At 34.2% G+C, this 22290-nt stretch overlaps 1 protein-coding gene across 13 annotated transcripts in view; it reads left to right on the forward strand.

The window, feature by feature from the left end:
* The window catches only part of NFIA (nuclear factor I A), a 542941-nt gene that overhangs the window by 209160 nt on the left and 311491 nt on the right, over positions 1-22290 (forward strand). The window lies entirely within an intron of this gene.

Below are 22290 nucleotides of genomic sequence, written 5' to 3' on the forward strand. Positions count from 1 at the left end.
GCAAGAGTAAACCCAGGCCTTCTGATTCCAAATCCAATGCTCTTAAGAATAAAATTCAGATCCATTTTCTATCTGTCTTTATACCCTTTTGTCTGGGAAGGGATGTCATTTAAGTGGTGTCATACACCTAGCTTGAATCAAAGGGAAATAAAAAGTCACAATCCAATCCTTTCCATGGAGGTATTTTACTGTGTAGTTCAGTTCTTAGCACAGAATAAGCTATACTTGGATAACAGAGAGAAATGGTCTTGTTCTTGTCAGTGTTGAGGTAAAAAATCCGGAATGACTTGTTCTTTCTTGTTTTTAGAATGTTTAAGTTTAGTGAATAGAAGCATTATGACCCAGGTCAAAAAAAAAATTTTTTTTTAAAAGATAAATTTAGATGAATTGGTTCTAGATGCTTTGGAGAGCCATTGGGAATTAAAGCCATCATTATTCTAAAAATAAGAATTGCATATAATATTTAACTAGGTAGATTTTTGTACATATTTTCTATGTGCATAAGAAATACATATTTGTAATTTCCCTTAGTGATTAGATTTAACAATTTAGATTTATTTTGCTCCAAAAATATATTTTTTATTATGGTCTTATGTGTTATTATTTAAAGGAAAGCAAAAATGGAATTTTATTAGTTAAAAATAGTTTTTAAATTTAAAAGAGAAAGGAGAAAAATTGAAAATAAGAACATTTCATCTTGTTGCCCTTAAATAGCTGATTTATTGATGGATTTATTTAATGCCCTTATCTTCATTTCTTTAAACTTAGGCAAGATTAGTTCTTAATGACTTTGGTGCAAAAATCTAAATTGTCGTAGTTGTAAATAGAAAAAAAAAGACTGGTAATTATAACTTCTACTACATCAATTAATTACAAATATTAATTCTTCTGAGGTCTATTTTAAAAAATAAGCTGCTGAACTGAACTTATACTGAATAAAATAGAAATGTGACTGGCTTTAGAGGGAAAACTGAGGTGTTTGGTAAGTGATAAAATTGAAAATAAAAAAGAATTTCAATTAAAAGAATAGGACTATACGCTGTTTGTCCTCTTCATCAAGTTCCTTAGTGTCTGTCTTTTGATGTCCCTGATGAGTGTGTGTGGTGGTCCCCATAACCAATGAATTTCTAGACATAAACAGTTTCCATGGCACATATAGTCATGTAAATATTTTAATGGCTATTTTTGAAATGTTTTATGGGTTAACAAATTGATATGAAATAAAAATAACAATAAAATATATTTAAAAAATGAATATCTTTAAAAATTTGTATTATGCCTGTTCAGCATCTGCCATTGTCAGGCTGTTGTCTTTGTTGCTAGGGTTTGGGTGATTTTATTTCGTTTTGTAATTTTGCCAGCCCATGATTGGATAGTGCAACATGGTCACGCTGTTTGGGGAAGATGTATCTGTGATGAGTCATATAGCTTGATCTGAGTGGTAATTGTTGGTTGGGAAAGGTACTTGTCAGTGAATAATAGGAACTGCAGTGCTACTATGTCGATTTTCACTTAATTTTCAAAATTAGGGACATATTACTTAATATGGGAAACTTGAAACTATCCAGTGTTTCATGCCTACCTCTTCCCTCTCGTCCTATTAGAAGCATTCGGAATCCTGTATGTTGTTGAAGGGGTTGGTTATTTAATTTTAAGCTCCTCTGTAAAGTGAATACTGTAGGTATGGGACCCATCATTGTCACTCTCAAATTTGCCATTGCCTTTCAAAGGAGCTGACATTACAAGTCTTTAGGTTGACAAATTCTCAACTTTCATGAAAATTTTGGCTGCAGAAGGAATAGTCAAAAGAAGGCCACAAACAGATGGATCTCAGTGTTGACATGACATCAAGCCCTTCTTCATGGCATTTTTAAACATTCCAAGTGAATGAGAAATGGAGAGCTTTAAGAGCTTGCTACAGAATGAGTAATTAAGATACTGTGTATCTGCCTGTAAACCTTCATAGCATACTATTAAACAGAGCTGCATGGGCTCAGATATAATTAGCAGATTAGCAAGGAAACTCATCAATATATTTTAGGCTGAATACACTCATAAATAATATTAGATATTAAAAATGTTGATGGAAAACAACATACACCTGAGAGTATATTTTTAGCATTAAGTAATTGAAGTTAAAGATAAGTGGGTTACAAGCATTTAAGATGAAGCAAGGATTCTGGATAAGAATTTGGCAAAAGTTTGTCTGCATCTTTGGATGACTGTGGCAAGATTTTTGCATGGATGCATATTTATAAAGATTATTAAGTTACTAAGATTTCTGACTGATTCATTTAGTTGCCTTTTTCTCCCCTTCTTTTCAGTGGTAGAGGTTCTCTTTTGTAGAGTAGTTTCAAGTAACTTCTGAGAATGAAGTCTTTGTAACTTGATGCTGTTCCACAGCATAGCTATTGTTGTATGTTCCTGTCAGGGAAAGATAGTCACTGCAATACTTTTATTGTATGGCTTCTTAATATGTGACAAGGACTTTTATTAAGAATTCTTTTTTCTTTTCAGTGTACTTTTGAAAGTTCCTCCCTCCCCACCAAATTAAGAATTACAGTAGTTTTTAGGAAGATGCAAATGGATTTTTATTTTCTTGGCTCACTCGCTGTATAGACAAAAGTCTTATTTTTAAAAAGAGATGGCGGACTTAGGTATTTTAGATTTTCTGTAAAGTGGGAATAGAAATAAACAGTAAGTACCATCTCACTGGGTCCAGGATGTATACAGTTCAATGGAGAATGATATTGCAGTCTGAAATGTTAGGGTTGAAGAACTAATTGTTCTAAAGATATTTGCCCCTCTTCTCAGAAAAGACCGCAAACATGCAAGATGGATAAATGTAAGCCTTTGTACTTTTACCACCTACATTTTTAAACTATAGTGACTCTGATTTCTCTAGAAAGGTCAGAGGTTTCAGACAGAAAGCTTTGTAATTCTTCAAAGAGAGACATTTTCAATTTTGCTATATAAAGAATGATTATGCATAGCTTTTTACTTTATTTGCAGTTGAGCCTCGGAGGTGCTGGGGTTGGGGTGATGCTGAGTAAGCAGAACCATGTCATGAGACAGCAGATTTGGGGGAAACAAATTGGAGAGCAATGTAGAGTCACATTAGAGAGTCACATTTTTGGTCCTTTATTACTAATTACCTTGTTTAAAAGTGAAGACAGAGCAGCTGTGAGGACAGTGCATTTCGCTTTGTTCCAGAGCATTCTCTGACACTCTAGTCACTTCGGGCACTTCAAGAAGTTTACAATATCTGGGTGCCATTTCTTAGGATTGATTTTGTTGGTTTTCTGAATTGTGGATATGGGTTTCTTTGGTTTATGTGGGTTTCTTTGTTTCTATTTTGTTTTCCTTTTGGACTTCTCCAAGTTGATTTTTTCATATTGGGTGGTGGTGGTGGTGGTGGTGGGCACCAGTAGAGATGGTTGATGGGTTACCCCTATTATTCAGGTAACAGAGGTTCAAAGAGTTAGTAAATCACTCAGGGTTGCACCAGTGTTAAGTGGCTAAGCCAGAATTAAAGCCAGATCCCTCAGACCCCAGACTTGTGTTGCTAACCTTTGTAATATTTAAATTGGCTTTTTTTTATATATTGTTTTTTCAGCTTTTCATATAAACCTTAAACTTTATGTAGGGGGACTTTTATAATTGCCTTTATGCAGGTGCGGAAACCCAAAAGCTGAGTAATGGGTCCATGGTACATGGTTGGTAAGTGGTTGGGTTAGTAATTGGGTCACACCCTTCTGTAGCCTGTTTTTTTTCTCTAAGGTGTTCCCCTGTATCAGATTCTCTAAACTCCACCTCTGAATTTGTGGACAGGGTAAAAATGTGTTCTCTGCAAGTACACAATACTGCTGAAAGCCATTGGTTTCTCTAAAGTTTAAAGAGTAGTGAGCATCTAGAGCTTTTTCTGGTTTGTTGATAGACTCAGGGTTTTATACCTTGAAGGAAAGTTAGAGGAAACCTTCATTTTACAGGAGCATATCAGGACCCCTGGAGATGGGAAATTCTTGTGTAGATTGAAGAGCAGTTGTAAGCCTCTTATGATCACTTGCATCAAGGTTGGTGTTGATACAGGAGATTTATTTCGGTTGCCTTTCTTGACAGTTTCTACCATGTTATTGACGACTCAGTTTAGGAAACATGTTTTTACACACTTACTACCTATTAGGCACTGTGCTAGGTGCCAAAGAAGCAAACTGGAGAAAATACTATGAGATGAGTTGATGCCATCTTAGGACTTAAAAACTTCTGATGTTTTATAATTAGGATCTTTCCAATTGGTACCCTGTATGAGGTTTTAAACGTCTACAGAACCAGGTGTTCTTTTTACTGTATAGTTGGTGCACATGGAGGAATTCTATCATATGATGATACTTTTACTAAGTATTACATTTTTTTCTTTTCTTATGTAAAAGATATCTATGTAAATGGAAAGAAAATCCAAGCAGACAGGACAGGGCACAGGTGGTTTCCATTATTTAATAGTTCACTGTAGCCTGTTTTCTCTGAAGAAAGCTGGTGGTGCACAAGGAAGTTCTATTTCTTTTTTCTATGGACATCCTTCTAGTAATGCTGAAGTAGAAAACAGTTACAGGAAAACTAACCAGCAGGAGAATGAGGGAGTAACAAACAGAAAGGAAGGCAAGGCCTTGGAGAGCAAACCATGGTGAATTCATTTGGCAGTTGGTAGTAGTTCCTAAAACACAGCCAAGTCCCAGTAGCAAAGCCACCTAAATTCTCTATTTTGCTCCGTATCCGAAGAAAGTTAGCAATCTTAAGACTTGTACATTGAGATGGATTGTAAAATTGTCCGAGTTCTCAAGCTTTTTGCCTTTTTTTCTCTTGTTAACCCGAAAACAAATATGTATTGCATTCAGATAGAAAGCATGGGAAGAGGAGGTCCCATGTGTGTGGGGAAGAAGAGGTCCCACGTGTGTGAGTGTGTATTAGTGTGTTAATGGGACAGCTGTGGGGGTCTTTTGGGAAGTGTGTGCAGATGGTGATAGGAAGGAGGACTATTGCATATCTGATCAATGGAATTCAAACAACAGCGACAAAAAGCTGGTGGTCTGAAACAATGTACACTGCAATTTTTTTTTGTTCTCTATCTCTTGTTGTTTAATCTGAAAGTGAAATCTCTTTCTCCAGCTATTAATATGTGTGCTTTTCTTTGTATAGAGTGCATAAAAGTGATTTGTTCTGTAATTATTTTCAAAAGGCAGAAAATGTGTGTGTTACATTGAGAATGGCATGGGATTGTCATAGAAACTTATTCTGAACACTGTAAATAAAAATGGTTGGAGATTAGTCACAGTACCATGTGGGACATCATGAAACTCAAGACAGATTTCTTTGTTTTACAGTCAGAAAGAGAAGGGAGGCAAACTTGATAGAGTTCATGGGATATTAGTGTTTCTATTTATCCAGGGAAAACCATGTTGTCTCTAGATTAAATAAGCCACCTGGATATAAATAATCAGAATATACCTGATGATTTCAGCAATACTTGATGTTTCCTTTAAGAGTCTTATTTCCAAGTTTAGCAAATTTGAAAATCTGTTTTTTGCTCCTAATCTTTAGATTCACTGCTTCTCTTTCTCTCCCCCAAGCACACCTTTTTTTCCTTATGATTTTGAATAGCATTTTTACAGATATAGGCTTATTCTGTTCTTGAATCTGTTTATTCATGTAATATGAATAAAACTGAACATGTTAATGATAGCCTTCATTAAGGCCATATATTTTTAATTATATATATTCAGGTTAAAATTAGGAGTCTACAGTCTAACAGCCTTTCTGTTTTATAATCCATTATTTAGAAGGGATTTGTTTCAGAATATTCTGATTGTCTGAGTCCAACATCTGGGAAAAGGATTGCTTGTCTTTAAATTTGAAATGAATCCCCAAAGCCAGATTCCCACCAGAGTGATATTTCAATAAACTCTAATGAATCAGCCTTGGATCCTTGAACTTTCGGAGGCAGGAGCCGAAATGAACTCTGAGAAGCACTTTCAGGACTTAAGGAACAAAGTGTGGAGTGACTCGGGCCTCTGACAAGGCCCCTTTCACTGAGCCATGCGTTGTTGAATGTTCTTATTTGTAATCAAGATAGTAGATGCAAAGGGTAAGATGTATTTAGACAATTGAGGAATAATTAAAGTGAATAAATCACCTTTCTGGATTGAGTTAACCAGTGAACACAACTAACCTCAAAAGTGGAAAGTATACATGCAAAGACATAAATGAAAATTTTGGTGCATGGAATGTACAGGGGCAACCTGTTTTCCTGCCTGTCTCACCTAAGTCTCCACCCACACTTTATATTATAGTATATGCCCATGCTGTATATTTATGTATTTTTTGTTCCTTTCTTGTGTTATTCCTGCTACTCAGAATGTCCTTACCCACCTTTGTTTTCTTTTCAATCCAGCATTGGGCCAAGGGCTTCTTCCCTACAGTCCTATAGCATCCTGTTAGCCACAGATTAGTACTCAGAATTATCACTTCCTGTATTTCACTAAAATAATCTGCCTTCAAATTGGGCTGTGATTTTTTTTTATAAGCTGGGACTGGGTTATATTCATTATATTCATTTTTGTGGACCCCCCCATAGGGGCACATAGGACCTGGCATTCAATATGTGCTCAGTGTCTTTGTTAATGGAGAATCTGGGTTGAACAAAACAAACAATGTTTTGTTTATAATATGAATTTTAAAACTAAGTAACATAATATAGGTTTTGGGTGTTCACCTCAGGACTGAATTTAACCCTAATTTTTTTTTTTTTTTTTGTCAGAATGATTTCCCCCCCTTACCCTGTCATGTTAACTGATTTTTGTTTCTTCACCAAAATATAAAGTTTCCTATTAACCTAAAGGGGTTTTTGACATGTGAATTAATTATACTTCTGAAAGTAAAGGTCTTATGATGCTAGACTTTTTAATAGAAAACTGTTCAGGCTATTTGTTTTCCCATCTAAGATCCTGGTCTTAACTTTTATCTGAACTGTTTACTTAGAAAAGATGATCTGGAGGTGTTGGAGCAATACAGCCTTTGTTCCAGCATATACGTGAGGAAATCACCTTTATACCCACAGTCCCTTATCAAGTACCTACTATGTGCTAGGTACCCTGCCAGGAGGATAAATTAAGGATTTTCATTTCATTGTGTTGAGTTTTAAAAGAATGCAATCTTGATTAAAAATGGAACCCTTTCCTCAGGCTCGACACATACTTTTTTTGGTTTGGATCACATACTCTCTTGTTCTGCAGGGAAAGTGTCTGTCAGGCATATCCTTCTCTCTCTTGAATGTTTGCAGGTTTATATGTCTACCCTCACTGAATAGGGTCTGTTTGGGCATGGTTACTTAACCAAAGTTGGGAGAGGCCAAAGGCAGTAGTAGTAGTAAAGTTAAAGATCAGCATTAAGAAGTTGGACCAATTATGTATGGTGAACTCCTCAGTTCCCCCTTCCTATCCAGTTCTTTACTCTCATTAAAACTGTTAGACCAATTTCGTTAGCTCCAGAATGCACCAGCATATGTAAATCTTCTTTGTTTAATTGGAGACCTATTGATTGTAGGTAACATAAGCCTCTCTAAGGGAAACAGAACCCAACTGAAGATAAGAGTTTCTTCCCCCCAGCACATACAGCATTCATGATTTTATTTCTCTAGGCATGCTCATTATCAAAACCATTCCACTGCAGATTTTCCCGTAAAGTGTTTCTGTCTTGCCCTGTCTTTATATCTAAAAGCTCCTACTGGTTTCAGCAAAAGATAGTGGAAACATTTTGATGGAATATACATTTCTTTCTTCCTTTTTTTATAAAAAAACTAAAAAATTAAAGATAATGAGAAACAAAACAAAATTGTATGAAAATTAAATTGCTTTAAAGGGCTGAGAATAAGTCTTCTTTTGTGTTTTCATAGAATGCTGAAAGGGACCAGATTTGGGCCATCTTGTTTGGTGAGCAGTCACCAAAAATATTTGAGTGGGGAATGAAAGCTAGAATGTAATTTTTTTTCACTTACATTCTAACTGGATCTCAAAGCTGCAGAGAGGATAGTGTACCAGCTTGCCCTTTGCAAAGTGGTATAAAGCAAGGGAGTTTCCATTGTACTTCCTAGGATTGGGACATTTTATGACTACTTAAATAATAAGAAAACTTGCATTTTTTTAATATTTCTGAAATGTAAGATTTAAGTAAAGGTCAGTGTATAGCTTAGTTGCTTATAAAGTAGTAAGAATCTTCAGAAGTAGAAATATCTATTCAGTGTTGTAGACTTTTATACAGTAATTTGGGATTATCTTTAAATGCAAAAATACTATTCAGGTATTAAAGAGGTAAATATCTCTGTTTCCTATCTTAAAATTATACTAAAACTGTTTAATGTCAAGAACATGATTTAGGAAGCCCTCTAATTTTCCTCTTCCTTAGAATATTATTGATCTCTAAAGGATATTTAATGAAATGATAGCATCTTAGAAAAATTGGTTATTTTCTAACTTCATAATGTAGTTGATGCTACAGCAGTGAATTCGTGGCCTGTCTTGTAGTATTAATCTTCTATTCGGTGTGACTGGTCGAACACCTCTCAGGTTGTGAGCAGTATATGTTTAGACGGCATATAATGGAGGGATCTTGACTGGTAGAGAGTAACTTGATATCAGCCACTATTATGCTTATCAGTGAAATCCTAACTCATTTAATTATTACTTAATTCTCTTATTGTACTTTTGTATCTGAGAGAAGATGAGCACCTTCATTCTGGCAAAGTATAGTTAGATGGACAGACATTATTATTTTGAGTTCTTAGTTCAGCATGCTTGGGAAGGCATTTTGAAGTAGAATACCTTTTTAGAGAATAGTCTATCTATGTACCTTCAAAAATGGATGCGGTGAAATTCTGACTGGGCTTGTGATGAAATGAGGAACTCTGCAATTCAGTGAAATTCATCTTTGAGTGCTGCATGCCACTCATGTTCAGTCAGGTTTAAAAAACATTTGAGATTATTCATAGAAATTCTGTTCTATAATCCGATATTAAATATTATCATTGGAAGGAAACTTTATATTTATATATCATCCCCTATCTGCAAAACCACAAAAATCCAACCTTGTTGATTTCTTCATGTATGTATACAGATGTATATATACATATACACATGTATATGATATATAAAGATACATGTTATGTGGTGTGTGTGTGTGTATATATGTTTTTCTGACCAGCTATTTCCAACAAACCTGGATCATCCTTTTTTAGCCCCTTCCCAGGAATAAAAGTTTCTTTGAAACCAAGCATAATCAGGACGTGAAATGGAATGTTAAAAGACTGACTGATGCATTTTAAGTAAAACAGAGAGGTGGACTATCTGCTGTCTGTACACTAGAGCTACCTCCTATATCACTTATATGCATCCTTCCTGTTTGCATGGGGAGCTGAGTTTGGGTTTAAAATACAGATTGTTCACATCAGTCAAGTAAAAAAGAATGAAGATTTTTCTCCCCTTAATTTGACTATTCATTTATTTTCTTGGGGGAAAAAGGGACATCATTATTAAAATAATTCAAAATAGAAATTCAGATGTATTTCCTTAAAACTTTTTCAGGCCTGTTGCTGAAAGGGTCATTGTGAAAAATTCTTTTTGTTTTGATAAGCATTGTTGGTTTGACTTCTTATTTATTTTCACTTTATTTTTCAACGTAAGAATATATGTGTTATAACACATAATAATGAAGACCTATAAACCTACCACTTCACCCAAGAAAGAGAACATTACCAATATCTTGCATTTACTTGTTTCCTGAAGATATCACCTATTATCTTAAGTATTGCCTTTATTATTCCCCTCCTATAAAAGAAATGTTTTCATCACAGATACCTGTACTAAATACATTGTTAGTTTTGCTTGTTACTAAATTTTACAAAAATTATATATACATATATATGCTTCTAGAAATTTCATTTTCACTCAACATTATGTTTCTAATGTTGCTGCATGTAGCATAATTTTTTTCTTCTCTCTTGCATAATATGCCATTGTGTGATGGAGCTATGGGATGTTTCTATTTTCTTGCTACTAACAAGCCTTATAAATGGTAACATGTCTTCTAGAGCATGTGTGTGAGTTTCTTTAGGGTATATACTTTAAGAGTGTAATTGTGGAATCACAGCGTGTATGAATGTTACATTTAAAAAAAAATAATGTTATTTTATTTTATTAAGTAGTTGTACCTGTTTACACTCTCACTGGCAGTAGCAGTATACAAAAAATCCCATTGATATCCTCTCCAACACTTAATGATTGCCAGATTTTTAATTTTTCCCACTCTGGTGACTACAAAATGGTATTTCACTATGGTCTTAATTTGTATTTCTAATTTAACTAATAATGAAATTAAACAAATTTTTTTATATCTAAGAGCCACTATCTTTCCTTGTCTGTGAAATAAATACTTATGTTTTTTACTCATTTTTTTTCTATTTTGTTACTTGTCTCTTTCTTCTTGGTTTGTTCAGTGTTCCTTATATATCTTGAATTCTACTCCTTTGTATTAAGTGTTTGTAAATATCTTTTCATAGTATGTGGCTTGTCTTTTCATTATGTATGTTTGAAGAACAAAATATCATAATTATAATATAGTAAAGTTTATTATTCCTTTGTTTTGTGGTTAGTGTTTTTGTGTTGTGCTTTAAATATCCTTCTTTGCTCTGAGTTTAGAAATATATATATATTTTTATACATCTTTAAATGTTCATCTCCCAAGTTTGTACACCATGTGGAGTTATTTTTGTGTAGGGTGTGAGAGAGGGATCTAATGTAATTTTTTTTGTCTGTGAATAATAGTTTCACTCTGTTTATTGAATAGTTTCTCTATTCTCCAGATGATCCTCAATGCTACTTCTATCATTTATTAAGCTTTCATATTTGTGTGGGTTTGTTTCTGGATTCTTTATTCTGTTCCAGTGATCAGTTTGTTTACCCTGTACCAACAGCATGTTTTTTCAGTTGCTAAGCCCTTATAGTTAGTCTTGATACCTGATAGGGCAAACCCTTCACACCTTTTTAAAAGGTGTTTTTTGTTATTCTTGACACTTTTATTCCATATATATTTTATTTATTTTTTTAATGTCCTTTTATATTTATCAAGATGTACCATAGAGCTGTGGTTTCAAATAGATTGTTAATATTGAATTTCTTTTTACCTCTTGACCCCCTCAAGCCATTTCTCCCAGTCTCCTCCAACCCCTCCCCTCTCCAGCTTCTGACGATCACCAATCTGTCTCTGTATCTGTGTGCTTTTTCCCCCCTTACATTCCACATCTAGGAGAGATCACAAAAGTTCATTTGTCTTTCTTCATTTAAATTACAACACTTAGCATAATGTTCTCAGGGTCTATCCATGTTGTTGCACATGGCAAGAGTTCATTCTTTCTTGTGGCTGAATAGTATTCCTCTGTGTGTGTGTGTGTGTATGTCACAATTTCTTTATCCCTTTATCCATTAATGGACACTTGTTTCCATACTTTGGCTATTGTAAATAACTGCAGTGAACATGGGGGCACATAAGTCTTTTTGAATTTGTGCTTTTGCTTTTTTTGGATAAATATTGTCATATTTTGCATTGACTACCAGTTATATTGTATCTTGTATTGACTACCAGTCATATAGTAGTACTATTTTTAATATTTTGAGGAACCTTCATATTGTTTTCCATAGTGTTATACCAGTTTACATTTCCATCAACAGTACACAAGGATTTCCTTTTCTCTACATCCTCACCAACATTTATTTATTGTCTTTTTCTTTTGGTAACAGCCCTTCTAACAGGTGTGAGGTGATAGAATAATTTGGTCAAGTTTCATGAAAAATCTTGTATGGATCTCTTTCAGTAATGTGTTGAATCTACAGATGAATTTGATGAAAATTGACATATTTTTCCTATCAGATCTTACCACATCTATGAACATGGTATGCCTCTCCATTTATTTAGATGTTATCTTTCCATAAATTATTTTTCACTCAGGTTGTGAACATTTTTTGTGAAGCTGCTTTTGTAAATTGTGTTCTTTTAAGTATATTTTTAAGCTGTGTTTTTCTAGTATAGAAATACAGTTAATTTTTGTATGATGATCGTACATCCAGCTCTGTTTACATATTTTCAGTCAGTAATTTGTCTGCAAATTATTTTGTGGTTACTGCATAGATAATCATATCAAAAGCAAACAATAACATTTCAATTTCTGCTATTCTAATCTTATGCTTTGTTTTCCTTAAACTTCTCACTGTACTGCTGGTACCTACAATTCAGTGTTGAATTAATCTGTGAGCCTGGGAATCCTTGGCTTTTTTCCTTGATTTACTATTTATTTTTTATTTGTGAATGAGACTCTGTTAATGCCTTATTACTACTTAAATATTACATTTACTGATAATGTTTTAATCAGAGAAAGAGCAAGTCCTTACCTAGTTTTGTTATTTTTTCCTGTCTTTCTTACTAGGTTTGCTCTATGTTACTGATCATTAAAACCTCAAATTCTCCTGCCAAATTGCTTTTTGTCAAGTGGTATAGTACAAATTATTGGGTAAATGGTGTTTTTAAGAATGTAGTCATCTAAAATTTCAAAATAAGAGGTTCATTTCTATGTACTAACCATTTTAGATGTTTTTGAAGACAAGTGCCAAAAGTTTTCTATTGACTTGAGATTCTTTTATACTGTGGTGTGTGGATCAACCTCTTCAATTTTGATTTGAACTTAAGAATCCATAAGTATCATTTGTCACAGTTTAAAATGCCTGGTTCAGATGGGTATACTTTTTTCCCTTTTCTTCATGCAATTTTTGTTAAGTCTTGAACAGATTACTCCTAATCTTGTGAACAGACTGCAGAAAGACAACTATTAAAAGTAGAAAGCTATTAAACAGTCAGGGGTTTATTATGCTTTAGTGTTTTGTTTAAGTCTGTTCTTAATTGGTTGATTAATGTACATGAAGTCCTTTCCCCCCTCATCTCTACAGATGGCAAATGGTAGTTCCCAACTGTCATTGTTCGCAAAAAAGGTTATGGTTCAAAGTCAAAGATTCAGAGATACCACAATAATCAATCATAGGAACTTGTCTCAGAGTGCCCAGCCAGGCAAAAGTTAGGCAGGGTAGTAATATTTACTTGGAATCCCTTAGGAACGTGTGTGTGTGTGTGTGTGTGTGTGTATGCTTGATTTTAGTTAGAAAGGATTATTTAATTAATAGAAAGAGTTCTCTGAATTAGTGTCAGACATTTAAATGAATATAAAACTGGTCAATAAATCTTCTTTTCATTGGTTATCAAATATTGCTGAAATTTAGATATACAGTAGAGAAAGAAACATTCTTAATATATATTGAGATTAACAGAACACTTTCAAAGGAATACCTTTTTACCATTTTCATGTGAAGATGATTTATAATAGTTAACTTCCTTTTTTGAGGAGAAAGAAGAGAATTATGTTCTGGTATTGATCCATAAAGAGGATTTGCATTTTATTCATACTATAAAAGTACCTTTAATGGATACATTGTGGTAATTGAATCTATACTGTGTATCACTATCAAAGTATCTTTTTAATTATTTTATGTTATATAATGCAGTAACTAAATTTAAGTCATGGGGAAGGAGATGACTGTATTATCTCTTTTAAGTATAATGTATAGCCTTTAATATTCTTAAAGTAGATGGCAGTTAAGGACATTTTTAGCTGAATATAAGAAAGAGAGAAAAGGAGAGAGAGAGAGAGAGGGAGGGATAGAGGGAGAGGAGAGATTCCATTACATTCAGCACAGTATGAAACTAAGTCAAAGGAGTTTTGCTAATTAAATTCAATTGCCATCCATTAGACCGGTGGAATGAGATGACTCTGCCAGGACGCTGACACAGCACAAGTATGCAATTTGGCTAAATGGCCATTTCTAAACCATAGCACACATTTCTCTACTTGTTCACTTTTTTTTTTAAGTGAGAGTTTTACTCTTAAAAAGTCAAAGAGTAACCAGTGTTCACCGAAGGGTAAAGGTATAATTTTTATGTAGTCTATTGAGAAATGATTAGTTTGTTGGTTCAGAATTGTGTAGTTCACAATGAAGAATATTTGGGAGAAAATGAATTTTTTAAAAAAAACATACAGTATCTGTAGAGAAGCATATTAACAATGTATACATATGTGTCAATATGCATAAATGCATATATTTTAAAATTTAGTTGTCTTTTAATCTAAAGCTATTTAATTCATAATTATTCTTTGAAATTTTTAAAGCATCCTTGAAGTTATAACTACAATCTGGATATATAATTGGTTGAAGTTATGTAATAATTGTGGGAGTTATAAAAATAAAATTTAGTTGGTAGGTAAGTGTATCTACATTTTGGCATAAATCACTACTTTTAGAGGCTTTATATGTCAGACTGATAAGTTTCTTACCATGGTGAAATGACAAGAATACCACTCAGGCATTGGCTGACACATAATTTTGACAGCCAGCAAGATTGCAGTGTTGCTGAGTGCACAGATTTCTGCTTCCTGCCAAGATTAAAATTGGCAAAAACCAAAAAGGATATTAGGGATTGTCACTTTAAGAAGAAATAACATGTTAATGTTCTGCATTTGCTTAAGAAATGTAAGGGTGATCCCTTGAACTGTAGTCTGTTGAAATCTACAGATTTGCAATCAATAGAAGAATTTGATTAGTGTAAGCATTAAAAATTAAATGAAGTAAGTTGAGGGTCTCTAACATTTATAATAATAAGACTCATTATAGTTTCACTTAATAGCACATTATTATTTTTCTTCTGTATAAGAAGAATTCTTCACAAAAGCTATGAAATAGGTTTCCCAACAGCTCCTGAAGAACAAAGGCCTACTTTAAGTTTGTGAATTTGAAGACAGAAGGCCTTACTTCCTGAATTTTCTTATTTTTTCCTGTGTGAGCAGATGGTTTTTCTTTTTATAAGTTGCCAGATCTTTCCTATAACAATAACTGTCATTTATTGAGAAACTACTATGTACTGGGTTCTGTACCAGGCACTCAAATATTCAATTTTTTTCTTTCTTAAGAGATTTTATTTAAAGTTGGGCATAAAAATGAAGAAAAAAATATTCTATGTTGTGAAAGAGTCAGACTCTGTAATCTGCTTATACTTTGCTATTTACAGTAAGTACTTTTGAAACAGCTGTAGATGTTCAAATGAAAGTAGCAATGTGGAGTGGGAAATGTGGGAGCGTTCATTTGTGGAGACTTTGCATTTCTCCAGCTTTATAGCCAACAGAAAAGGAGATTGTTGTGTGCATTCTATTAAATACTGCCAGTATGATTAATTTAAAGGGTTACATTTTATTGAACCCTGGTGTAGATGTTCTTTGTCAACCCACATTCACAGCTAGTTAGAGTGTGTGTAGCATTTATCAAAACTTTCTGGAGCCCCTCTCACCTCATTAGCATCTGAATCTCTATTCAGCAGTTAATGTCCGTTACTGCTAGAGTGCTCAATTCTTGTTTTCAATAAGCCAGTTGTAAAATGTCAGACTGTCACTTACAATATAAAAAACCAAAAATGATGGTATTTGTAAAAATGTTATCACCTCATAAAAACAAATTGTAAAGACATGAAAGTGATCTTGCTATGCTGGGCTTTCAGAAGGGAGTTAGTACAGCTACTTTAAATACCAGTTGTGTAGATTCCCACACTTTTCTACCAATGGAGAGGTTTACACAAGCATAATTTAAGTTACAATTACACTAATTAACATCTCATTTGCATAAATTGTTGAAGTCAAAACAACAAAGAATTGTCTAAGATGCTTAATCCTATTTGTCCAAAATAGAAAGATTTTTTAAAAAAACATGCTCTAAAAATTGGCAGCTTGGAGTATGTCTTTAGTATGTTGAACTGTGCTATTTAAAAAATAAATGCTTTCTGTGTGTTTATGAATGTATTTCTCCCTTCTTTTTTCTTAAATTTTAAAATCTCCCATTATTAGTTTGCTTTTTAAGTAAAAAAGAAAAGCAGTACACTCTGGTTCCTAAATTAATGATAACAAGGGATTAAAATCAAGATACAGTGTCATTTATATGTAGTAGAGTAACATGACTCATTAGAAGTGTGGTGGAGAATATGTGTGTGTGTGTGTGTGTGTGTGTGTGTGTGTGCACGCATGTCTGCATGTGTGTAGGAATTTGTAAACTGTCCCTATAGTTTATCTATGGCCAGCTACAGTTTTTAAGTATTGGCTGCTCTCTTTTATATTGTCCAGGTGTTTTTAATGTCTTATCTTTGCCTTTGTTGTTGTTGTGGATTAAGTATATGTTAAAGGTAGTTTTTACCTAAGTCTTCTATAGGTGGGCTAGGTCTCATCTCTAGTTAGAAAACTCCTTTTGTAATGGCCACCCAAATGCAGTTAGGTTCCTAGGGGGTGATTTAGTATAGTAAACTATCTCCTTCTCTAAGACCCATTTGAAATTAGGCACATATTTGCATACAGTGAATTAATGAAGTTTTCATACTAACCCACAAAACTCTGCTGTACTCTCCTTTGTAAGTCTAACATTCATTCGTTTCATGTGCAGTTGTTACCATTGAGTTTGCGTTAATTACATCATTCATATATGGAAATAAAATGTTACTGGCAGAACTTAGGGTTTCTCATTGCTAATTTTTATAGTAATTTTGGGTTGAGGAATTAAAATTAGTCTGCTTAGTTAGTGTTCCCAATGTTTTATTAGTTCCAAAAATGTGACAAGATTAGGGATAAGATTAGAATGAAAGTTTTACTTTTAAATTATATGTCTTGAAAGCATTTTATTTGTTTATAGTATATATAGTTTATACTAATCTAATCGTTATGCTGTCACTTGAAATGTATTCTTTAATTTGATCTTGTAAATTTGTAAGATCTAAAGACTATAAATTACTGTCTTAGAATGGTTAATTTTCAAATACGAATTGAATGTCACAGCATGTGAGCCATTGTGCTGGGTTTGGTGAAGGATGCCATCATATATATACAGTGTAGTCCTTGCTTGTATGAAACATACATTATTTTGGGGGAATATATATAAATAAATAGCAAGTAAGAATGTTTTGTAAGCTTCTAGAAGAGAAATTATGAGGAATTGGGACATTCTAGAAGGCTTTTGGATGAAATTAAATTTGAGTTCTGGATTGAAGCATTGTTTGGAAATTAGTTGGTGAGGAGGGGTGATGGTAAGGATTAGTAGACTTGGAGAGTAAGGGAAAGAGATATGAGTGAAACCACAGAATCAGGAATATGCAAGATTTGTCCCAGGTCAGGAAAGCTAACAAGTTTGCTTCAAATGGAGGTTCATGTAGAGGAGGGTGTTGAGTGCCAATTTAAGGATTTAGGCAATAAAAAGTCATGTAAGGATTTTGAACAGGAATATGACATTTCAGGAAGTATTTTGGCAAGATTAATCTTGTAGGGAGCCTTCAAAAAGAGGGTAGAGTGGAGTTAGGGACAGTGAGCAGTAACTTTTATAGTTGTCTCAGGACAAAATTACATAGTGTTTTTTATTTCCTCTGCCCTGAATAATATAGTGAACTGAATATATGACATGTCAAGGGTGCTATTGAAAAAATAAATGGTTTCTGATTCTGAGTACTTAGAAGTTAGAAAGACATTTCTGTATATTAAAAATTTTATTTCTTTTTATTTTTAATCATGGTTAATTATATATATATATATATATATATCTTTAGGAAGATATATATGGAAAAAACCTCATTATTTTCTTTCTTTTTTCAGAGGAAAATGATTTCCAGATTATTTCCCCATCTATGTTTTTAAAAGTTGATTTTAAGAGAATATATTTCTGTTTCTTTTGAGTGTGGCCAAATTGTTCCATTGTCAATATTTGATCTTTATTGGAAGTTGAGGGCATGTCAGAGTTACTTCCAGGAGAATATTCTGGACTTTTCTTTTTATCTTTTCAAGGCTTATCTTTGATAAGGTTGGACGTGGCTTGTACATGGTATCTTTTATCATTTCTTGTCACTTTTCTATATTTACCTTGTTCATAGTATGTAATCTGAGAGTGTCATAGAGACTGGAAAAGATTTGGCCTCAGACACCACAATTTGGATATTATAATCAGGAGAAAATTGGGTGTTATATTATATTTAGATAGGAAGGTAGAATACATTGGCATAGATGAAACTACTGCTTTTAAACATTCAACAAATATAAATCATTTATTAGACATAAGGTTCCATGGCATATGTTAAAGAAGAATAATACAGAAAATTGGAAATCTGTCTTTCCCTTCAGATGCTCATAGATAAGTAGAGGAAGAAGCAAAACATGTTATCGCTATGTCATACATAAAGTAAAAAGGGCGTAGATGGCCCAAGAGAAGGCAGTATTGATTCTGAGTTAAGGAGAATGAGAAAGACTTCTGTGAAGGGGATAATACAAAAGCAGGGCCTTGAAAGTTGACAAGGAAAATGAAGGGACAGAGCTTGGAGATGGAATGTATGTCTTGTATTTGGGAAACAGCACATGGCTGAGAATGGAGCACAGGGTGTGTTGAGTGTGTAATGTTTTCACTTCTGTCCTCATCATTCAATATGCACCCACCCCTCACTTTGTACCAACATTGAGCTAGGCTACCTGTAGGGAAGTCACAAACCTCTTGGCTGACAAAGTTGAAAGGATTTTCCAGGTGCCCTTGACCCAAAGAAAGAGAAGGTCCACATACAGTGCCTTTGACATATTATCCCCTGGCATAGTTAGAGTTTGCTTCAAGTATACATTTAAAATTTCACATTACCTTAACTAAAATAGAAAACTTTCGAGCTTCTAAAAGGATGATGAGGACCTTAAGTTCTCCCTGCTCTTCCCCTTCTTTCACTTGCAGCCAGATTCTGCCTTCCTTCCAAGGGTGGTCTGAAACGTTTCTGCCGTATCTTCTGCTTTTTCCTTGGTTTGAGGAGTCCCGTTTTTTCTCCCCTGAGACAGTTTGAATCTGATGCCCATTTCTGCTCAGATAAGGGCTGCCCAGTTGTGACAGTGTTCTGTGATATAAACGCAAGGCCCAAATTAGAGATCCCAAAATAATACTGGAGAAGGAGAATTCTTTAGTTATCAGTAGAATTGTCTTATGGATTTGAGGAGGGAAGCCCTTATATGTGGAAAAATGAGACCCTAAGTTAATTTAAAATATCTTCACAGTACATATCTACCACTGCCAGTGCTGCTATAAATAATTGCAAAGGTAGGGTTTTTAGTGACTGCAAAGATGCAGAAAACATGAACATTAGAGAGTTTAGATGACCTTAATGAAGAAACAAATTTGACTCTGGAACTTTGCCTAGCAGGAAGGAGGTTTTGTGAATTTGATAAACACTGTCAGTTGTTAAGGCATCTTCTGATAGGTTAAAAGTGGTTTTTCAGTGCAGTACTGCCTGGCATGCATCTTCTCTATGGTCTATTATCTTGTGGGAATGACATTCGTTAAGTTGGTATCTGTGTGCATCCCACCCAAATAAAGAGTGTTTCATCAGCAAAGCGAATTGCCATATAGTCATCAGACTCTAGAAATAAATTATCAACCATGACTGCAGTGGGTGAGGCTGTTTGTTTATCAGATCACTTGAGAACAGAGTAAAGTGAGTTTCATATTTTCCTGAGTCTTGAATTCTCATTTTAGACATCTGTTCAGAAGCTTTCTAAGCCATGGAGTATTCTAAATGAGCATTTTGTTAAATGGATGAAGGAAGACTTAGTTTTCCATTGTTAGGTGAAACCTAATTAAAAATTAAGTAATGACCTTGTGTTGGCTTGTAAATTTCTTATTTCTTGCATGTATGAATGTATTTTGTTAGAATATATTAAAACATGATTTTTTGTGTGATGATAAAAAATACTTAAAAATACGATTTGCTTTTGGAATTGCAGTAGAGTATCAAAGGGTAGTCTCTTGCTGACAGTGGAGGGGGCTAGAAGGTGTTAGAAGCATAAACTATATTTTTTAATTAGTTTAAATATAGCAGGATTAGTTTGTTTTATTAGTTTATTTTTTCAATTAGTTTAAATATAGCAGAATTAGTTTGTGGATATAGCAGAATTTGTTTGTTTTATTTCACCTTCTCTAGCATGATTGCACCCATCATGTCAGTTAACAGAGACACTGGTATTTGTATTATATTAGGAATTCTTTATAAACTTAATAAATGAAAGCTTTTTCTCTTATAGGCCTGATTTCTCTAGTGGACTTCCGGTGAAATTATGTGGCTACCGTCCATTAATGTTAATGGAGGTTATGGATATAAATCCCTCCATAGTGATGGAAGAATGAGCCCCAGAGAAAAGAATGTTTATAATGAATCACTGGGTTGTGATACAGGATTCACTGTTTTCCCAATACCATATTTTTCCTCCTAAAAGTTTAAGGTCTTACTTATATTTAGTAACTAGTTTTTGTGCATACTAATCCTTTGTTATCAAGTCTGCAGTAATGTTAAGAATAGAAAAAAATGTAGATTCATGGGTAGGCATAGTTTTTCTTTTATGTAGTGATATAGCACCTATATAATTTTGTTTTCCTTTTATTTCATGTTATTTGCTAGACATAAATTGAATGTTTTAGGAAGTCATCATGTTCTTCAATAATAATAGTTACCTAATAATTCATTTTCCTGATACATTGTGGTTTATCGGGTATGAATGCTCTCAAATATATTTATTAAATACCTACTGTGTATTAGGCTCTGAGCTTAATGCATATGATGTAATCCCTATCTCAAATTGCCTGTCATCTTCTAATGAAAGTAGACCCCATCCCCAAGGCACCTTCCCTTGGGCCACAAACTATGAAACTTCCCAGGTTAAGAAAAAGTGAAGAAATTCAGAATCAGTAATAATCACTTATGGGAATCTTTAGAGAAAATAATTAGATATGTAATGATGTTTTCAATTAACATTGTTTTAGATAGTTCATTTATTCAGCCAGTTATGATTGGCTGCCTATTATATATCAGGCACTGTGCTAGGTATTGGAAATGCACCAATGGACAAGGCAGATAGAGCCCTGTTCTCATAGGGTTACTGTGAGGCATAGGTAAACAAAATAATTTCTAAGTGTGATAGATTGCTAAAGGAAGCAGACACAGTGATGGAGAATAAATGTGGGGACCTGCTTTAGATGAGGATGTGGAGGATATCGCCTTGCTCACCCCGAACATCCAAGCAGAGAGAAGACCAAGTACAGAGAACTTGGTGGGAATAAGTGTGTGTGTGTGTGTGTGTGTGTGTGTGTGTAAAACCCCAGATCTGAAGAAAGGAAGACCGTTGTGGTTGGGCCATGGTTTCCTAGGACAGAAGGACCTAAAGAGAGGTAACTAAGTTCCTTGCGGGAGGAAGAGCAGCTTGCCACAAGATCTCCCAGCAAGTCAGTGGGACTGAAGGTAGCATTTGAACCCAGGTCTGTCTGACTTCAGACTGTGCTGGATACGCCCCATGCCCTAAGCACCAGAGGGTAAGTGCTAAAGAGTAGTAGAGGAAATAATCGCTACAGGTATCCAGACATGAGGAAAATCACTTTGATCAAGAAGAAATCACAGGATTCTCTGGGGGTGAAAAAAAAGGTGCGGACATGAAAGAAAGGAAATTATTCAAGTTAATTTTCAGATAAATTGTGATCTCCAGTTGAAAGAAATAGAATCGATAAGCCTTTTTTTTTATTAGTAATCTTTTCTTGTGAAACCTTAAATATTTGTACATATAATTTGATGATTTCTGCTTTTATTTAAGTATTTTTCCCCCTAGTGACACTTAGAAAATCTTGCTTACCAAACCCCCAGAGGCATGGTGCTGGTCAACTTTCCCGCCTCTGCTCCTCTGCCAAGCGCCCTTCCTTTGTACCAGGTCCATCCACATAATGAACGCTTTATCGTGTGAGGCGATTCAGTTACTCAGCAAAACAAATGATACACACTTTTAGAAGTAGCTCTGGAACGTAAACCTGAGCCTAAAAGAGTTTGGTGAGAGGAAATTTGTTTGTCTTTAATTAAGAGAAACTGTATGAAAATGTAAGCGAAGGATGCATTAATCAGAGAAGCTGGCGTTGCACTGTGTCCCTTGTTTTTATTTGGCATAGGTTGCCTGCGAGCTCATTAAATAGTTTGTATGGCTGAAATAACTCTTGTGATATTTCTTGCTAAATTTTTGCATCTATTCAGACTAAAACTCTCTAAAGTTAAAAAAATTCCTTCTCCAGTTTT

This window comes from Manis javanica, chromosome 4 (assembly GCF_040802235.1).
Source record: "Manis javanica isolate MJ-LG chromosome 4, MJ_LKY, whole genome shotgun sequence".
Lineage (NCBI taxonomy): Eukaryota > Metazoa > Chordata > Mammalia > Pholidota > Manidae > Manis > Manis javanica.